The sequence below is a fragment of the Triticum aestivum genome, chromosome 4A (assembly GCF_018294505.1).
Source record: "Triticum aestivum cultivar Chinese Spring chromosome 4A, IWGSC CS RefSeq v2.1, whole genome shotgun sequence".
In the NCBI taxonomy this organism is placed as follows: domain Eukaryota; kingdom Viridiplantae; phylum Streptophyta; class Magnoliopsida; order Poales; family Poaceae; genus Triticum; species Triticum aestivum.
The window spans coordinates 423,706,705-423,726,237 of NC_057803.1; positions in this window are offsets into that span (position 1 = coordinate 423,706,705).

Here is a 19,533-nt window from a genome sequence, read left to right on the forward strand (position 1 = left end):
AAGTTCAACATATTTCTTCCGGATAACCCATGCAGAAAAGTAGAACTGGCAGAGTCACAATATAGCATGGAGAACTCATCGACAGCACTCTCGGTGTCATCTTTTGGTTCAGAAGAACTCCTGCCAAGAATGGTTCATGGTAATTGGAAGAAGGATGTACCACGAACCTCGAGGACTATCGCAAAGGCTACTACTATCCTACAGGGACTAGCAAACACTATCCACATGAAGTAAGTGGAGTGAATCTCGGGTTCAAAACCCAGGAGTAGAATACCTACTACTAAGTGGCATCACGGGATGCTTCCGAGAATAAAGGCCAGAATCTTCACACTGGGAACACAAATCATGGCTAAATTACTAGATGATCCCCTAAGACACCTAGGGTCATAATAATATCTCCAACATATATGTCAAGGTAACGGAGTGCCTCAACTCACTGATTAGTGTGGTTAATCTGGCCCATGGGAACATTGAAACGGGAAGAAAAGATTTGCAATTGCATAAGACTACTTAGAAACCTGGGATGACTCGGACAGCATAACGGCTGTAAATGCTCAGAAAAGATTTGAGACATTCACAAAAATGGTGGCATAACCACTCAGAAGTACAATATCAAGGTTTCGAGATCATCAGTTAACATACAGAAGTAGTAGGAACTGGACTCAAGCTTAAATCGAACAATCTTATAAGTCTACGGACTAGTAATACGTGATCCTGATAGAAAGAAGAGATAGCCTAGTTCTTAATCCCCGCAGGAAGATAAGATGACTCAGATCAGAAGGGCATGAGGTATAAGGAGTAAAAAGAGCCTTACGTTCCATCCCACAATCAATTCCCTTATATAACTAAAGAATTTCTAGACTCAACTTCGACCAGTTTGGCTTGGTAATCCTACAGGCAGTCAAGCTCTGATACCAACGCTGTTAGGACCCCGACTCAATGCCACATCGATCTAGCATGTAACACCTCATATCACTTTGCGGCCTCACGCACGGTATTCCCACGGGTGTCGCCTTACCTTTGCCCGGGACCGTTTGCGCCTTTTGGCACACGTATATGACAGTGTCGCTAGCATCCATATGATAAGGAGCCCGGGCTGACATGGCTAGTCGTAAACCCAAAGTGGCACAGACTTACAGGGACAGGCATCCATGACCCAGCATCGAACGTGTCGGTCATCAGCGAGTGAATCCAGGCTGTAGCACTGGGCTAGCAGGACTCCGGTGAACCGGGCTGTAGCGGGCTAACAGGACTCCGGTATTCATCGCGTGACATTTCCCCGAAGGGACAGACACAGGAACGAAGAAGGACACATGCCGGCCAGCCTAAGTGTTCCGGAGCAGTAGCAAGCTACCATGGCTCGGTGGAAACACTAGGAGACATTTCCCGGTAAGAGAGGCTACTAAAGATAAACAACTAGATGGTCAGATCCCACACATACCAAGCATTTCAATAACATACACACAATATGCTCGATATGTGCAATACAACATGGCATCACAACATGACTCTACGACTCAAGTAATTTATTCAATAGGCTCCGAGGAGCGAGATATTACAAACATGGGTCTCATGACCCAACATCAGAGCATACAAGTCAAAGCACAAGCGGAAGCTATCATGTCTGAGTACAGACATCTATAAATGAAAAAGGCTGAGAAGCCTGACTATCTACCAGATCCTGCCGAGGGCACAAGATCGTAGCTGAGGTAACAAGCTAAACGTCGAAGACCACGCGGAAATACTAGTGAGACTGAAGTCTCTCTGCAAAAACATAAAATAGGCAAACGTGAGTACAAATGTACCCAGCAAGACTTACATCAGAACTATCTACATATGCATCATTATCAACAAAGGGATGGTGGGGTTTAACTGCAGCAAGCCAGCTTTGACTCGGTGGCTATCCTGAACTACGACTGCAAGTAACTCTTTGAAGTGGCGCACACGAGTCCACATATTCACCAACCAATACACCACTATGGATCCGCTCCCGTCTCCCTACGAGAACGCCATCCATAGCACTCACGCTTATCTTGCGTATTTTAGAGTATCCACTTTCACTTGTCTATGAACTGATATAAGCAACCCAGAAGTCCTTTTCCGCGGACACGGCTATTCGAATAGATGATGTTAACCCTGCAGGGGTGTACTTCTTCACACACGCTCTCACCACTTACCGCCGTTTACACGACATGTACTCGGCAACCTTCAAGCGGAAGCCCAACGTGGGTGTCGGCCACGGCCTACCTAAACACTCAAGTCTCTAGTCCAGGTTTATCGCCTATTCGGGTTCCATCCATGAGGAGATCCGGCCGGAGTTTCGCTCACAGCCCCAAACGATGTGAACAGGGTTCCCGTGACACCAAACGGGCGCCCGGTTACACCGGCCACGTGCCTACCGCATCACAGCCCACCCCTACGGTCAGCGCTGCGCACGGCCTCCAGCATACTACAAACACCAGAAACTACTTGCAACTCCTGGACAGAGGACAAGGGTGATCAAGAAGCCGAGAGGGTCCATTGGTTTCGGGCCCAATGCGTGGTAGTAGCTGAATCATGGATCACAAACACAGAACTCAGTTCCTGAGGACGGCTGCAATGAGACAACCCACCATGTACTCCTACATGGCCTCTCACCGCTACCTTTACCAAATCGTGTTCACACACTTAGCTCACACACAGTAGGACATGTTCACACGCCTCTGATTCATCCCCGATGAATCAGACCTGACTCAACTCTAAGCAGTAGCAGGCATGACAAACAAACATGAATGAGTAGGCACAACAGGGCTCAAACAACTCCTACTCATGCTAGTGGGTTTCATCTATTTACTGTGGAATGACAGGTCATGCAAAGGATAAAGGGGTTCAGCTACCGCAGCAAGTAATAGTTGAATCGTTGTTGTCCTAATGCAGTAAAAGAGAGCAGGAGCGAGAGAGTAGGATTGTATCGGAATGAACAAGGGGGTTTTGCTTGCCTGGCACTTCTGAAGATAACATTGAGTCTTCATCAGTGTCAACGATCACATCATCGGGTATCACGTCTATCGAGAGGGGACAAATACCGGCAACACAAAAGGGAACACAATCAATGCAATGCACAATATGATGCATGATCATGACATGGCAAAATGAATGTGTTTGAGCTAATGCAACTAGCAACAGATTAAATGAAGTTGGTTTGAATACAAGATTCAAATTCAAACTCCATATGTGATTATTCAAATGCCATTTACTTCATTTGCCCTAAACAGTAGTGATAAGTTGTTCTAACATGCATGAAAATGGTACAGATGGATTCCTTGAATTTTTCTGATAATTTTTCATATATAAATTATTTAATTTGGAGTTACGGTTAATTTTCTATGAATTTTAGAAGTTTATACAATTTTCTGGATTTTCTGAATTATTTTAGAAAATGATTATCTGCGTCATCATTGCGTCATGCTGACCTCAGCAGGTCAACAGACCAGGTCCAGGTCAAACCTGACACTGGGACCCACATGTCAGTGTGATTAGCTTAACTAAAATTAATTAAAACTAATCCTAATAGTTAACAGGGCTGGGCCCCACCTGTCATTGACTCAGGAGAGTCAACCGGGGCCCACCCGTGGTCAAAGTCAAAGTCGGCTGCCGGCGTTTAGCCGCCGGCGAGCCCGACGCGGCGGCGAGAGTGGTTTTGGCCACTCCGGCGACCAAATGGGCCGCGGAGGGCATCTAGGAGGAGCTGGGGACGAGCCGAAGCTCTTGGTGGAGTCAGTTGTGCTCGGGGCGGCCGGAATCGGTGCCGGCGGCGAGCGAGGCGGCGGCCGGAGCTCGGGTGGGTGCGGGGTTAGCGCTGCGGCTTGCAAACGAGCTAGCTGCCACGCTAGCGTTACTCCACGGGTCGTTGCGAGTGCAACGGACGCACGCGCGGGGCCATTTGGTCACCGGGGCTTCGCCGGCGACGAGCCCGCGCGGCGACGGCTACGGTAAGCAAGGGGGCGGCGGCTACGGCAAGCAAACGAAGGCGGGATTAGGGGGAAGAGGACCGGGGGCTCACCACGGTCACGAAGAGATGCTCGGCGAGGTCGGGGACGGTCCGGAGCCGGCGAATTTGACGAGGATGGCCGGCGGGTCCGAGGTAGAAGACGACGGCGATGGCGGCGATGCAGGGCTTCCGGAGGGCTGTGGAACGGTGGGGAGGAAGAGGGGGTCGAGGCGGAGCTCCTGGGTGCATCAGCGAGGCTAGGGGTGGCCGGTGGCCATGGGTACGGCGACGATGACGGCGAGCTCCGCTCGGCGGTGTGCGCGGGAGGGAAGCAGAGGAGGGAACGGGGTCCAGGGGAAGAGAGGGGAGGTGCAGGGGGCGAGGGGGAGTGCGTGGCGCCCTCGGGTGCCTCCAGCGGCGAGCAGGTAAGCAGGAGGTGGCCGGAGCGTGCGCGCGCGCGTCGGGCACACGCCCTCCTGCCTACTGGCAGGAGGTTGAAGACGGTGGCGACCGGGGTGGGCTGGGCCGCACAGTGCTGGACCAGCACAGGAGCTGGGCCGGCTCTGGTGGGCTGCACGGGTGAGGCCAGGTAAGTGCTGTTCCTTTTAATTTTTCTGTTTTGTTTCCCTTTTTATTTTATTTTGCCACTGTTTTCAAATTCAAAATAATTTCATACAGTGCCAAAACATTCTGAAATATTTTATGTTACCTCTCTGGACTATTCCAAAAGTACATAAAACATTTCAAAGCATTTGAAAATATATTCATTATATATTATGAATATATCCCCAAATTCAAATAGATTATTGATTTAAATTCAGAGACCAAATAATTCCTTAAAAATATTCCAGAATTTTGGTTTGATATATAACTCTTGCCAAAATTCCCAAAACTATTTTTAGGGCATTTTGGATTCACAGAATGCAATTTAAAGGGTGCTTGCCCTTCTTTTAATTAGATTTTGAGGTTTCCAAAATTCCTCAGTTCAGGTTTCAGAAATTTAAATATGATGCACACATGAGCTAGCCTAGAGCACTACCAGCAGCTAGGGATGTGACATGATGCCTCGGGACTCCTCGCCTGCGCCTGTCTCTTTAGCACCAAAGAGGAAACTCATACATTGCCCCCGCTGGCACCCGCCTGGCCTTGGTCATCATGCCTCACGTCACGTGAACCTCACGAAGTGCCCCTTGCATAGATATCTCCGCTCCTCGGGAGCCATCCTAGTGAGGCTGCCCCTAGGGAGGTCCTGGCATCACCTGCCCCGCGAGGCTTGGCCCCTCATGAGGTTCTTGAGTTGTTGCTGCAGATGATGGGCTATACTAGGCCACTGGTGGAGCCACGCCATGGGCCACAGGAAAGCAAGTCTGGGTACCCCCGTTCCTAGGACGCCGATAGTAGCCCCCCGGCCCAAGGCGCGCTTGAGCTTGGCTTCGAGGCGAAGCCAAAGGGCAAGTGCGGAGCGCCGCGGACCCCAACCGCCTGTGGCCTTGGTCGATGCGTGGCGATTAACGGGACATGGGCGCCTCTGCTTCCCCATGCCGCCTTGATATCCATTCGACTTGATTAGTCCTTGCTGCATGCAGAGGAAAACCATCATTACCTGTGATCGCGGAGGCCGGTGGTTGGCCTCCCTCTGGCTATAAATGAGGAGGGGTGCAGAGCCCCGTTGCTCACCTCTTCCTCAATTCCGCATGCTTCTTCTTCCTCCTCCTCGCTTCATCATCTGTCCGTGACACCCATGGCTCCGACGAAGAGGTTCTCAGCCGCGGAGAAGGGGAAGGTGCACCAGGAGGGGCCCGGCTCGCGACCACCCAAGAGGGGGTGCGACCGTCCCCGCAAGCATGCTTTGGCCCCTCCCGCAGCCCCCAGGGGGGCGTGGGCATACTCCCTTGGGAACCGGCGGCGTCGTCCCTGGCGTCCACGGTGGTGCCTCCTCCCACGGCACGGGCCGTTCCCGATGGGGCAGCCCTTGCGTCGAGGGGAGGCGCACCATGGTCGCTCGGCCCCCTCATCCACCCTTCCATTCGGCGGAAGTGCTCTCGGAGTTCGTTGTGTGGTCAGAGCAGCCGTCCAGCACTTGGCTCCAGCTCCCGTGCTACATCAGTGGCGAGCTGCCAGCCACAGGTCTCGACGGCTTCTGGTTGCAAGATGACGGCTGCTACAGCAAGGCCTTGTGGCCTCATGGGCTATGGTGGAGGTTTCCACTGCGGGCAACGCCATCCTGGCCCGCGGGTGGCAGATGTTCGCTCGTGCACGTGGCCTGGGCAGGAGGTGCACCCTCCACTTCAAGTACGATGGCGTCGCGACCCTCTATGTGAGGGTTTTTGGGGAGAATGACCGCCGTGCAGGGTGCTGCCCCGAGGACAGCGGCGGTGACAACGAGCTGGGTCTTGATGATGGCCGCGACGATGCTAAGGGCGGGCTCGCCCTTGGCGACGGCCATGGCCTGTCCGGCAGTGGCAGCTCCTCCTCGGTGAAAACTCCAGCAGCGATGGTTACGGCCAACCGCCACACCCCCCGGGTTTACTACGAGGACGTCGGCGGTTCATCCCACTGCCGTGTACCGGTGAAGAGCGAAGAGGACTCTGGCTGAGTCCAGGTGGGAGGCACTGGGAGCCAGCCCTCATGAGCTGCTGCGGGCATGGGCATCGCTTTTGCTTGTCCTTTTCTTTTTTCCTGCATTCCGAGAAACAAGTATGGGGCCCTGCGTGGGCGTGTAATGAACCATAATTCTTGCGCCGCTCATGTTATCTTCATCGTTTCTATGTTGTGTTGTGGCATCTGTGCTTTATGTAGGTGCAGAGAGATGACTTAGCTTTACATATTCGAGGTAGCTTCCACCTCGCGAGGGCACGTGCCTCCTGGCATCTGGTGAGGCTTCCCAACTGCCAACTCGGGAGCCGCTAACCTTGGGAGACATGCGAAGCTACAAAAATTCTTTAGGAAATCCTTATCCTTCCTTGCGCGAGGCCCCAGGCATAGGCTGATCATGGCCTAGCACACCATGTCGCGGTACCCATGGGGCATGGACTCAAAAGGGTGCACCGATCACAAGCTCAATCTATGGCGCCTCACGAAGGTCAGGGAAGCCGAAGCTCTATAGCGACAGGGCTTTGGTGAGGTGTGCCCGTGACTGGGTTAGCCCAGCGCACGCACACACTTGCCCATCCCCCGCGCGAGGCACGCGAGGGGGAGCATTGGGCAACTGCCGTCCTCCCTGGCGCAAAGCAAGAACTGAGTGAAGAAACAGAGAGAAGAAGGGACTCAACTAAGCAAATCGAGAAACACCAAAACTTCAAATTCCATTAAAAAGGTTGCAAGCCAACTACGGAAAGCAAATGAACAGCCATGTCCGGCACCTAGTCTAGTCTTCTCACCAGCGTGGAGCTAAGTGCTGCCACTAGGACGTGGGAGGGAGCCCCCGAGGCCCGAGGGCGGCACTCCGGAGACTCTGGGGTGTGTACATCCCCACTCATTATTACGTGAGAGTGTCACAAGCGGAGACCTTCACATGCACTAGACCTTGCTTCATGGGTAGAACTTCCGGAGATGCCGGATGTTCCAGGCGTTCTGGATGGGGATCCCGTCCTGCGTCTCCAGGCGCGCGGCGGCAGGCCTGGAGACGCGGACAATCCTAAACAGGCCCTCCCACATGGGTGAGAGCTTATGCAGCCCTTCCCTGGAGAGCACCCACCTCAGGATGAGATCGCCCACCTCGAGCGTCCTGGGGCGGATGCTGTAGCAGTGATACCGTCGCAGTTCCTGCTGGTATCTTGCCGCCCTAAGTGAGGCTTGGCGGCGGCGTTCCTCCCCCAGCACGAGGTCCATCCCCCGCATGGCGTCCTAACGTGCCTCGTCGAACGCCAGGACCCGTGCGGAGTGATACCTGACCTCGTGAGGAAGAACCGCTTCAGCTCTGTAGACGAGGAAGAACGGGGTCTCGCCTGTTGGCTTGGTGGTGGTGGTGCGGATGGACCACAGCAGGGACTGGAGCTCATCGTGCTAGCCCCTACCACAAGCCTCGAGCTTCTTCTTGAAGGTCCTGGTCCTGAGGCCTCTCAAGACCTCTGCGTTGGCGCGCTCGGCTTGGCCATTGCTCCTGGGGTGCGCCACTAAGGTGTAGCATATCTGCATTCCAAGGTTAGCACAATACGTCTTGAAAAGATTGCTAGTGAACTGTGAGCCATTGTTGGTGATGATGCGATTAGGGACCCCAAACTGACTCATGAGGCCCTTGATGAGCATGATTGCGGAGCCTATGGGGATGGTGCGGACGGCTTCCACCTTCGCCCATTTGGTGATCATGTCAATGTCGACGTAGAGGTAGCGATAACCCCCATGCGCTCGAGGGAATGGACCCAGGATATCCAGTCCCCAGACCACGAACGACCATGAGAGCGGGATAGTCTGGAGGCCTTGAGCAGGCTGGTGAATTTTCTTGGCATGGAACTGGCAGGCCTCGCAGGATCTCACCAGCTCGGTTGCGTCGTTAAGTGTGGTGGGCAAGTAGAACCCGCTACAGAACACCCCGCCCACCAGGGTCCACGACGACGAGTGATGCCCGCAATTTCTGCCGTGTATGTCAGCTAGCAGCTCGCACCCCTGCTTCCTGGAGATGTATTGCAAGGAAACATCATTTGGCCCCTTTCTGTATAACTCACCATCCTAGATGCAGTACACCGTAGCCTGTCGGGCCACACGCTCCGTGTCTTCCTCCTTCTCCGGCAGTGTTCCTTGCCCGAGGTATGCCCTGAACTCTCTGGTCCAACATCCTTCCCGAGGCTCAAGCGCGAGGAGCAGACGCGCTCCTGAGGTCAGGCCATAGGCAGGGGCTCCTGAGGCTGGTGGCGGGGGAAGCTCCTCTCGAGGCGGTGTTGGCTCCGTGGCCGAAGGGGCCATGGAATGCTTGAAGAGCCGCTCCTCGAAGACGCCTGGCACCGGAGGCTGACACTTGGATGCCCTCTTGGCGATGTCATCGGCTTCCTTGTTCATGTCGCGGGGCACATGTTGCAGTTCTAGGCCCAAGAACTGCTTCTCCATCTTGCGTACCTCCGCGAGATATGCCTCCATGTGCTTGTCCTTTGGCTCATTGTAACGCCCCAAGACCGGAGCTTCAGATGCCTTCCAGGGTTTCCGGGTTCCGTCGTGTGACTTGTTTGGTTCTTTGCATTCATCTTTGCATCATGTGCATTGCATCATGTCATTAATCTTTGCATCTCAAGTCGACTAAATAAATCATATGGATCTTCGGTCCATTTAAATTGAGGGAATTCACATGGTGAGTTCTCTTTATAACATATCCTCTCGATATTTAGAGAGCTATAGTAAATATTCCAATTATTTGGAATTCACCTTAACACACTTGCAAATAGTCACATGCCTTTTCTCGCTTCAAGTTTGGTCCCCAAACTTTGCTTATATTCTTTCGTCATTTTCCGGAGCTCCACCAAAAATCCGAACATTTTTGGACACCTCTAATTCCTAGCACTTGTTAAAACCATTTAAATTAAATTCAAATGACTATGAATTAAATCCTTGCAATCATGCCTCTCCTATTTTTCGTGGACCGTGCACATTTTTATGAGTCCGTGAAAATTATCCCCGTGCCCAAACTCTTTCTCTAACCTTTCTTTTCCTCTTTTTTTCTTTCTTTTTTTCTGTTTTGAAAAGAGTAAGAGAGAGGGAGGGAGCCCAACAGCCAGCAGGCCTCCTGACCTTTTCCCTCTCCCCACCTAAGTGGCCTAAGGCCCAGCCGCCGGCATCTAAGGCCCATCTGCACCGAAGGCCCATTTGGCCCGTGTCTACTGAACCCTAGCCTCCCTGTTTTCCTTCCCCTTGATCCCTCTCGTTCCCGTGCCCGCCGCCACACACGCACGACAGCGCCATCACTCCTCTTCCCGATCCCCATGCCCACGCTCCTCCCTCAACTGCATCGGCCACCGGAGCCGTCGCTCGGCCGCATGCCTGCCCTGCTCGCGCCGCCAGCTTTCCCCTGTAGGAGCTCCCGCTGGACCCTGCCATCTTCTGCCGCAGCTCACCGAAGCTCCTCTGCTCCGCCCGTTCTCTACCCTGCCTCCATCGCCGGACCGCCCCGACCCCATCGTCATCCATGCGACCAAGCCCAGGCCGCGCCCGCCTTTCTCCGCCTCGCCTTGCCGTCGTCCGCTCTAAGTCCCTCCGGCTTCCGCCCTCGCTCTCAAGTCCCCACGCCGCCAACCATGGCTAGCGCCTCCATGTGCAGTGGGCATGCTCGTCTCTGTCGAGCAGGACGTGCCCACGTTGACCTCCGGGGGCGTCCGTGTGAGCACCATCTCCAACGTCTGCCCTGCTCGCTCGATCGCTCGTGCGGGTCGCACCACGGCCTCTCCGGCTTGACTCCCGCGACCCCTGCCTCCGCGCCCGTGCTGCTCAGCCCTGCTTCGCCTTGCCACCGCGAGCACCGGATGCTCCGATGAGCCCGTGCCAGCCAGCAACCTCCTCCTGCCCTTGCCCCATGCATCTACCACTCCTGCGAGCACCCCATCTGCGAAACATGCCACCGTCGGAGGCGACCAGTTCATCGTGTCCTCTTTTTTGAACGCTATCAACCGAGGCCTTTTGTGTTGTTCTGGATCTCGCCAAGGCCTTCTCGTTCTTGGATTTCGGCAAGTAGCATGAGGACCGAGGACTCGGAGCAACCGGTCTTTCAAGTTTCTCAGAGACCATGTGGACGCCAAGTGCCACGACGTCTACGACCCTTCAAGTTCGACTACGGTTGCCGTGTACCACTACCGTCGCCGATGACCGATAGCACCGCTACTTCCCACTACGACCCGTGTACTACTACTTCCACTACGACCATCCCGAGAACGTCTACTACCCCTACACCGCATCGAACTTGAACCCCTCCAATAACGCATGCTTCGAAGGTATAACCCCGAGACGACCGCCCGTGGGAACCCGACAACTGGGATCACCCCATCATCTTGCATGAGACGCTGCCGTCACACTTCTCCTTTGCATCGGTATCTCAATCGAGTTACCGGAACCGGAACGCTGCCGTGGCACCATTTTTATTATCGTTGCCATGGCACCCCTTTCCTTTCCACCACAGTGACAAATGCTTCATATTGCTCTTGTCAACTTTTAATAAAATGGCATAAACTTGATCATGTCATCTGCATCATGTTAACAACATTAAGATGGTTTAAATTGTTGTTTGCGTTAATTTACTAATGCATATGGGGATTTACTGGAATTGTTGTTTGTAATTTCCGGCCTCATTTAAACTTGCCTAAATGTTTAGTTTACTTATGCTCCACCTCTTTCCATGTTAACCAACATTTAATATTGTTGAGTACCTAAACGGGAGAGAACTAAATAATTGATGTGGTGTTTCGTCAATATGCAACTCTTTGCATATTGAGCCCCACTTAATTTGTAGGATTGTTTGTGCACTTTGCCATGCCATGAATCATTAAACCGGACATGCATCATACTCGATTGTGCATCATGCCATGTTGATGTGTTGGTTGTTTACTATGTTGTTTGCTTCTTTCCGGATTGCCTTTCTCGTGATCTTCGGTTCTGTTCCGGAGTTGTGAGAATCCGTTCGACTACGTCCGTTTGTCTTCTTCATGGACTCGTTCTTCTTCCTTGCGGGATTTCAGGCAAGATGACCATACCTTCGAAATCACTTCTATCTTTGCTTGCTTAGTTGCTCGCTCTTTTGCTATGCCTATGCTGCGATACCTACCACTTGCTTATCATGCCTCCTATATTGATGAACCAAGCCTCTAACCCACCTTGTCCTAGCAAACCGTTGTTTGGCTATGTTACCGCTTTGCTCAGCCCCTCTTATAGCGTTGTTAGTTGCAGGTGAAGATTGAAGTTTGTTCCTTGTTGGAACATGGAGATGTTGTTCCTTGCTTGGAACATGTTTACTCGTTGGGATATCACAATATATCTTATTTAATTGACGCATCTATATACTTTGTAAAGGGGGGAAGGCTCGGCCTTATGCCTGGTGTTTAATTCCACTCTTGCCGCCCTAGTTTCCGTCATATCGGTGTTATGTTCCCGGATTTTGCGTTCCTTACGCGGTTGGGTTATAATGGGAACCCCTTGACAGTTCGCCTTGAATAAAACTCCTCCAGCAAGGCCCAACATTGGTTTTACCATTTGCCACCTAGCCTTTTCTTTCCCTTGGGTTCTGCAGACTCAAGGGTCATCTTTATTTAAACCCTGGGCCAGTGCTCCTCTGAGTGTTGGTCCAACCCAGAGCACCGTGCAGGGCCATCCCTTGGCAACTTGGGTTACGTCGGCTCCTGTACGCTTAGCTTATCCGGTGTGCCCTGAGAACGAGATATGTGCAGCTCCTATCGGGATTTGTCAGCACAGCGGGTGGTCTTCTAGACTTGTTTTACCATTGTCGAGGATGTCTTGAGGAACCGGGATACCGAGTCTGATCAGAATGTCTCGGGAGGAGGTCTATTCCTTCGTTGACTGTGAGAGATTGTCATGGGCTAAGTTGGGACACCCCTGCAGGGATTTGAACTTTCGAAAGCCGTGCCCGCGGTTATGGGCAGATGGGAATTTGTTAACGTCCGGTTGTAGAAAACTTGAAGTTGACCTTAATTAAAATACAACAACCGCGTGTGTAACCGTGATGGTCTCTTTCCGGCGGAGTCCGGGAAGTGAACACGGTGTTGGAGTTATGCTTGACGTAGGTTGTTCTAGGATCACTTCTTGATCATACTTTTATCGACCGTGCTTTTGCCTTCTCTTCTAGCTCTCTGTTGCGAATATGTTAGTCACCATATATGCTAGTCGCTTGCTGCAGCTCCACCTCATACCTTTACCTTACCTATAAGCTTAAATAGTCCTGATCACGAGGGTGCGAGATTGCTGAGTCCCCGTGACTCACAGATACTTCCAAACCAGCTTGCAGGTGCCGATGAGTCCGTGCAGATGACACAACCAAGCTCAGGAGGATCTCGATGAAGATCTTGTCCTTTGTGTTGTTCCGTTCTAGTTGATCAGTAGTGGAGCCCAGTTGCGGTCGATCGGGGACCTTTGTCGCACTTGGGGTTCTTCTTTTATTTTGGTTCCGTAGTCGGACCTTGATTGTATTTGGATGATGTAATTCTTTATTCATGTATTGTGTGAAGTGGCGATTGTAAGCCAACTATGTATCTCTTTCCCTTATGTATTACATGGGTTGTGTGAAGATTACCTCACTTGCGACATTGCTTTCAATGCGGTTATGCCTCTAAGTCATGCTTCGACACGTGGGAGATATAGCCGCATCGAGGGCGTTACAAGTTGGTATCAGAGCCTTCCCCGACCTTAGGAGCCCCATTGCTTGATCGTTTTTAGCGGCCGAGTTGTGTCTAGAAAAAAATGTTTTGAGTCATTTAGGAATTATATATCGGAGGGTTTAGGAATTCTTTTTACTTCCCAGTCCCTTCATCACTCTGGTAAGGCATCCTGACGTAGAGTTTTGACTCTTCTCTTCTCTAATTTCACAAAAAAAAAATTAGGATCACGCGGGTATCTTGGAATCGTTCCGATGGCTTTGTGACGAGAACATTGTCTTGGTGCCTCCTGTCAGGGGTTTTGTGGCAGTGTCCCGGGGAGTTGAGCTCTGAGGTGTTGACGTCACAATTTTATCGTTGCAGTTCTGGAATACCTGAGTTTAGTACGCCGACATCGAAAATCTCTTTTATGCAGTTGTTGGTGAGATAACCTCGATGCCACCCAGTACTGGGGCGGGAGTTCGGGAGTATCGCCATAACTTGTATAACGGATACTTTTTGAAGGTTGAGGTAGATGGTTTCCGAAGTTTTCTCGGTTATGTGTTGAAGGATGGATACAACTGGATGTAGGATTTGCTAGTTTGGGTGAGATATTATGCTTCCCCTGTGTCCCCAACACCTAATTGCATAACCGAAAAGGTTCGGGAGTTTCATAGGTGGGAATTCAAGTAGCTCTTAGGATATCTTTCCGACAGGTGTATGATATGAAATTGGGGTTCGACGTCTAGTGGTCCGCCTATCCACGGTCAGTTTTACAGTGGTCTCGTTGTGTCTTAAAGAGTCCTTGGCTATGCCGACTCGGGGATGCTTCGTATGTCATGTGCACTGCCATGTACATGATGGTGTTGTATGATCGAGCCCGTGTAGGCCCCACCACGAAAACTTCAGACGAAATCTCTATCATATGTTTGTTCCGGCTTATTTCGCAAGCCAATCCTTTGTTTTGCTTTTGAGTTGTGGTATTCAAGTTGCTTCGAAGTCAAATGTTGATTCCATACCTTCCCCAAATGGTGTTCTCATACTCCGATGTGGATACCAATCCTTCTTGATCATCAAGTTTGTCTTGTCAAAACTTTAAACCCGGCGTGTTTTTCTCTTCAAGTGGATCCAATCTTGTGAACATCCGCAAGATTCAATTTCAGTTCTTCTCAATGGTGTTTGTTTCTTTCGTCTCCAAGTTTCCTTTGTTTTTTCCCCGCCCACCCACCCTTTTTCTTCAAGGACTCAGAGTTCTTTTTCACTATTCATTTTATCGATGGAAGTCTCTCCATTCTTTTCCTTCATGTTTGTATCCGGTGATTGTCATGAAGATGCTAACGGAGTTTCAAGTTCGTCACTCGTTTTCTTCTCAGGTGGATTCAACTCAAACTTTGTGGATCATATCCCTTTCCTCATTTCAAATGTTTTCTCATACCGGTGCACCTTATATTCAGTCATTCCACGCTCCTTATTCTATTGTTCCGGAGTGCTCAAGATATCTCGATGATTCGTGTTTTCCACTCTGCTTTCATTCAAGCTCTTTCGAGGATGTTATCTCATTCAAGCCATTTAATTCAACCGGTGAAATCTCTCTTTTTAATCGTTCTAACGGTATTTTCTCTTGAGTGGGCCCTAACCCACAGGTTTTTTCCCCAGGATCTTACCTGACTCTTCTTATTTTTCTGGAGCTTTTCAAATTCTTTTCTAAAGTTTGACGTAAGAATGAATTGTCATCAGTCAAATGTCTTTCTCCAAGATGGGTTAAATTCTTTTCATCGTTGGCTCAACCTTTCCATTCTTCATTCCGGAGTGTCTAAATAATTTTTGTTGGTGTTTCTCGTCGTCATTCTCAGGATTTGAAGACCGAAGAAGAGTTTTTCCTCCTAATCTAATCAATTCTCTTCAAGATTTGTGATTCTAGCTTGTTGCCATCCTCCCGTAATTGTTTTGTTCGTGAGAATTCTTTTCACCTATCCGGAGCAATTCAAGAGTCTTCTCAGTTTGTTATCCGGAGTCCGTCAATTCGGGTTTATTCATTCTCAGTTGTCAGTTATCAGTCTCCTATTTTACCGGTGCTTCGTTCAAGTGATATTTTATCGGCTTGTGATCTCTTCGTTCTAATGTATCTAAATCCTCTCAAGTATCTTCATTCTTTTCATAATTCTTCCCGGTGTTTCTTTATCCTTACTTCGTTCATAACCAATTCTTACGGTGGTTCGTTCAAGAGTTTCTTCTTCCTTCGTTTATCATATCTATGTATTCGTTGTCCCAAACTCTAACGGTGGTTCGTTGAAGATCTTCCAAGTTTGCGCCATATCTATCTTAATCCTTTTCTACGAGAATAAGTAATATGCCAAATACATTGATTGCCATCAATTTAATTGGTGAAGGATAAGCATAACATAATTCTTATTCTTGTTCATTCAAGTGATTAATTCCTTATTCCGGAGGCCCTTCAAATTCTTGATCTCATTTGTTCATCTTTCTTTTCCGGAGTTCCAACCTCTTTCAATTTTATTATCACGGAGATCTCTATCTAAATCATTGTGAGGCTTCAATCTTATTCTTTTCATCAGTCAATTATTTTGGGATCATTCTTTTATTATCGGAGTTCTTCATGAAGGTTCTACATGATGGATCCATCAAGGATTTAATTCCTTCTCGAAGTTTTCATCAAGATTCATTTCTAGGGAGCTCAAGCATTCTTCATCTTGCTATCCGGAGAGCAATTCTTCCTTCCATATCTTTGGAGGTGGTATTATGTCATTTTTGATAATTTGAGTTCATGTTTCATGATTCACATGTTTTCAAGAGTGAGGTATTTAAATCCTCCAATCTCTTCATTGGAGTTATCTCGGTTTAGATTTCACCGAAAGCCTTCCATTGGGAATGTTGCTATTTATGGTGTTTATAAATGACCCAAGTTTTTCATTTATCCTTCTGGTGAAATAGTTTCTCGTCTCCTTGCTGATATCAATCCAATCTATTGGTTCCGTTAGTGGCAAAAATTTCACCTCATAGTTTTGAGATGTTTTTCCATAAGCCCACTACAAACTTATTCGTTTTGTTGTTGGTCTTTCCCAACAACTACATTTTAACCTTCTTGGAAGGGTGCCTTCCAAGATCATTGGTTGCAGAAGTTGTCATTTTCTTCTCAATTCCTTCTTTTTCATTTATCTATCGTCTATTTCTTTCTTCCGGAGGCATTGTGATGTTGCTCTCTTCAACTCATCTTCTTGTTTCGTCAGGATCATGTTCTTTCCTTTGCTTATCCATTCGACCGGAGTGTTGTGTTTTCATGCCAGTTCTCTCATCTTATCAAGTTTTACATCCTTTCTCAACCGGAGTGCTGTCTAAAATCGTTCTTACCCCCTTGTGCCATTCTTTCAATAGTTCCGGAGGCAGTGTGTTGTTGATTTCACCAAGTATCTTCTCGTCTTCTCAAGTTCTTATTCAATTCCTTTTCTTTTCAGTCGGAGTGCTATCCAAATTATATCTTTATTAATCCTTTTCTATCTTGTTTTAACCGGAGTGGTTTCAATATTTATCTTGCCCTTCAACCTCAAGGTTTTTTCGCAATGTTCTTTGTTCCTCTTTTGTAAAGGAGTGTTTTTGACCTTGTTCACCTTCGTTGTATTCTGTCTCAAATTTGTTAAACCTCGCAAGGTTCTTTGGTTTCACTCATTCGTCAAAGAAGAAACTTAGTTTACCTTTGCGCTTTCTCCTCCGTTTTTCCCTCCGGTGCCATTCTAGATCTCGGGACGAGATCCTCTTGTAGTGGTGGAGTGTTGTAACGCCCCAAGACCGGAGCTTCAGATGGCTTCCAGGGTTTCCGGGTTCCGTCGTGTGACTTGTTTGGTTCCTTGCATTCATCTTTGCATCATGTGCATTGCATCATGTCATCATGCCATCATGTCATTAATCTTTGCATCTCAAGTCGACTAAATAAATCGTATGGATCTTCGGTCCATTTAAATTGAGGGAATTCACATGGTGAGTTCTCTTTATAAGATATCCTCTCGATATTTAGAGAGCTATAGTAAATATTCCAATTATTTGGAATTCACCTTAACACACTTGCAAATAGTCACTTGCCTTTTTCTAGCTTCAAGTTTGGTCCCCAAACTTTGCTTATATTCTTTCGTCATTTTCCGGAGCTCCACCAAAAATCCAAACATTTTTGGACACCTCTAATTCCTAGCCCTTGTTAAAACCATTTGAATTAAATTCAAATGACTTTGAATTATATCCTTGCAATCATGCCTCTCCTATTTTTCGTGGACCGTGCACATTTTTACGAGTCCGTGAAAATTATCCCCGTGCCCAAACTCTTTCTCTAACCTTTCTTTTCTTCTTTTTTTCTTTCTTTTTTTTCTGTTTTGAAAAGAGTAAGAGAGAGGGAGGGAGCCCAACAGCCAGCAGGCCTCCTGACCTTTTCCCTCTCCCCACCTAAGTGGCCTAAGGCCCAGCCGCCGGCCTCTAAGGCCCATCTGCACCGAAGGCCCATCTGGCCCCTGTCTACCGAACCCTAGCCTCCCTGTTTTCCTTCCCCTTGCTCCCTCTCGTTCCCGTGCCCGCCGCCACACACGCATGACAGCGCCGTCACTCCTCTTTCCGATCCCCATGCCCACGCTCCTCCCTCAACTGCATCTGCCACCGGAGCCATCGCTCGGCCGCATGCCTGCCCTGCTCGTGCCGCCAGCTTTCCCCTGCAGGAGCTCCCGCTGGACCCTGCCATCTTCTGCCGCAGCTCATCGAAGCTCCTCTGCTCCGCCCGTTCTCTACCCTGCCTCCATCGCCGGACCGCCCCGACCCCATCGTCATCCATGCGACCAAGCCCAGGCCGCGCCCCGCCTTTCTACGCCTCGCCTTGCCGTCGTCCGCGCTAAGTCCCTCCGGCTTCCGCCCTCGCTATAAAGTCCCCATGCCGCCGACCATGACTAGCGCCTCCATGTGCAGTGGGCATGCTCGTCTCTGTCGAGCAGGACGCGCCCACGTTGACCTCCGGGGGCGTCCGTGTGAGCACCATCTCCAGCGTCTGCCCTCCTCGTTCGATCACTCGTGCGGGTCGCACCACGGCCTCTCCGGCTTGACTCCCACGACCCCTGCCTCCACGCCTGTGCTGCTTAGCCCTGCTTCGCCTTGCCACCGCGAGCACCGGATGCTCCGGTGAGACTGCGCCAGCCAGCAACCTCCTCCTGCCCTTGCCCCATGCATCTACCACTCCTGCGAGCACCCCATCTGCGAAACATGCCGCCGTCGGAGGCGACGAGATCATCGTGTCCTTTTTTTGAACGCTATCAACAGAGGCCTTTTGTGTTGTTCTGGATCTGGCCAAGGCCTTCTTGTTCTTGAATTTCGGCAAGTAGCATGAGGACCGAGGACTCGGAGCAACCGGTCTTTCAAGTTTCTCAGAGACCACATGGACGCCAAGTGCCACGACGTCTACGACCCTTCAAGTTCGACTACGGTTGCCGTGTACCACTACCATCGCCGATGACCGATAGCACCGCTACTTCCCACTACGACCCGTGTACTACTACTTCCACTACGACCATCCCGAGAACGTCTACTACCCCTACACCGCATCGAACTTGAACCCCTCCAATAAGGCATGCTTCGAAGGTATAACCCCGAGACGACCGCCCGTGGGAACCCGGCAACTGGGATCACCCCATCATCTTGCATGAGACGCTGCCGTCACACTTCTCCTTTGCATCGGTATCTCAATCGAGTTACCGGAACCGGGACGCTGCCGTGGCACCGTTTTTGTTATCGTTGCCGTGGCACCCCTTTCGTTTCCACCATGGTGACAAATGCTTCATATTGCTCTTGTCAACTTTTAATAAAATTGCATAAACTTGATCATGTCATCCGCATCATGTTAACAACATTAAGATGGTTTAAATTGTTGTTTGCGTCAATTTACTAATGCATATGGGGATTTACTGGAATTATTGTTTGTTATTTCCGGCCTCATTTAAACTTGCCTAAATGTTTAATTTACTTATGCTCCACCTCTTGCCATGTTAACCAACATTTAATATTGTTGAGTACCTAAACGGGAGAGAACTAAATAATTGACGTGGTGTTTCGTCAATATGCAACTTGTTGCATATTGAGCCCCACTTAATTTGTAGGATTGTTTGTGCACTTTGCCATGCCATGAATCAATAAACCGGACATGCATCATACTCGATTGTGCATCATGCCATGTTGATGTGTTGGTTGTTTACTATGTTGTTTGCTTCTTTCCGGGTTGCCTTTCTCGTGTGCTTCGGTTTC